Here is a 1948-nt window from a genome sequence, read left to right on the forward strand (position 1 = left end):
CATTGAAACAAACCTCCACTTCCTTCCTAATGTAATGAGGGCAACAGAGTCTAGTGTTGATTTTATCAGGGTTACACCTTCACATTCATAAAATAGAAAAGTTGTTAATGTGGAATCACTTGTTAGATAAGAAATTAAGCAAATCTTTCTTACTGCAGTCACAGATGAATGGGTGTGGTTCTCCACATGGCACTTCGCCCCATTTACCAAATACACTCTTTAGCAAAGCACCACATGTCCCTACCATTGAAGACAAAACTGATTGGTCTGCTTTCCAGTATCTCATCGAGGAGTAGGTCTGGTCTGACCACTTCCATATGTCTCTGAAGAGTCCGAGCCATACTGTCATTTGACCCGCTTACATGTTGGATCATCTGATTCTCTGCATTATTCCTCAGACTGGCCAGGTCTGTGTAGTATGTTCTGCAGTAGTCACGAGCAGTTGTCCAACCCATACTTTGTGAATTGACAATATACTGATCTGCACCTGTTTTTTTCCTGAACAACAACAACCAAAAAATGAAGTTTTATGTTGCTTCTACCAACCTGGTAAAATAGTTGGACTGTAAAAAAGTGACCTGCTCTTTCCTAAAACATATCAGACACTGGGAATATGCAAGATGTGCCACATGAATGCAAAATGAAAATTGAAACCCTGTTTGTTGGTTGGATTACCATGACATTATGTCTTCCTTCAGAAACATGTATGTATGTGTGTGACTCACCATCAAAGCAAGGAATATTTCTGGGATCTGCAGTAATATGAAGCCAGTTTCCCTTGATAATAACCCCCACAGTTGACATCGCTGGGTGCCATAGTTGAAATAAAATAATTTCTCTCTCCCTCCTTGTAGAAATCTTCGTCTGCCAGTGACCAGTGCCAGGTCGCAGCCCCCCCTTTCCAAAGCCCTATCCATGCTGCATCATAGTTTTGGTTCTTAACAAGTTCTAGCACTGTTTTCATCTCTGTCATGCTGTTTATGGTGGCCAGGTCAAAGCATTTCTCTCTGCAGTAGCTCTGGGCCTCATACCAGGTTTTAGGGGTTTTGATAAAGACAAACTGAGAGTGAGGTACACATGAAGATGGAAAACACAGTCCTGCAGAGGAAAATTCATACACCTGTCAACCTATGAGTATGTGGTGTGATGAAAAACTGCACTTCTGGCTGCTTTACTTTATAGTCAATAAAAGGAACAACACTGAATTTTTAACAAACACAATATATTGTGTGAGGAAGAATGTGCTTATGTCAGTTTGAGCCCTTTGAACTACTACTATGAAGGTATTGTAATGTAAATCTGCACAAAATAAAAGCAGTAGTACTGACCCAGAAGAAGTAGAATTACATGTATGATCCTTTCCATGGCTGTTTTGATGGTAAAAAATAGAACTTGTTATACTCATAACCAGTATTACATATTTACATTTTCCTGGCAAGATCATAAACAAACTCAGAGGAGTCATTACATGGATTAGTCCAGATTTATATCAGAAGTTTTTAACAGTATATTCCAGTTTCTTTTGCTGGTCACAAATTAGTTGAGCCCCTAATATAACAGAAGAGCTGGGAATAGCTGAAACTTACCTGATGTTTATTGAGTCATTATCTTTCTATAAATTGTTGCATTTGATCTGTCTCCTCTCTGACTGGATTTGTTCTCAGATCAATTCTTCTCCACTTTGAGTCCTGCTGAAGTAGAAATACAGAAAAAGAATCTGTTATCTTTTAGAAATGAATATCTTCTGTTCTTTTGCACTGAATTTATTTGAATTTCTTCATTTCCACTTACCACTGAAGACCTGGTTTGACCTCATCATCTCACACAGTGGTGTTTTCTGTTTGTACACGCAGGTTTAATCCTAAGTTATAAAATACACAAATTTATGCACATTAGTTTTCCTTGGTTTGTAAAACACACACACACACCCTGGATTTAGACACATGCA

At 38.5% G+C, this 1948-nt stretch overlaps 1 long non-coding RNA gene across 1 annotated transcript; it reads right to left on the minus strand.

The window, feature by feature from the left end:
• Positions 1–797: 797 nt before the first annotated feature.
• Positions 798–1676, minus strand: LOC113136656 (uncharacterized). Its single transcript, XR_003296277.1, has 3 exons — positions 1587–1676; positions 1329–1367; positions 798–1098 (listed from the first exon to the last, which is right to left on the minus strand). It is a non-coding gene; the product is annotated as an uncharacterized LOC113136656 (long non-coding RNA).
• Positions 1677–1948: the final 272 nt, after the last annotated feature.

This window comes from Mastacembelus armatus, chromosome 16 (assembly GCF_900324485.2).
Source record: "Mastacembelus armatus chromosome 16, fMasArm1.2, whole genome shotgun sequence".
Lineage (NCBI taxonomy): Eukaryota > Metazoa > Chordata > Actinopteri > Synbranchiformes > Mastacembelidae > Mastacembelus > Mastacembelus armatus.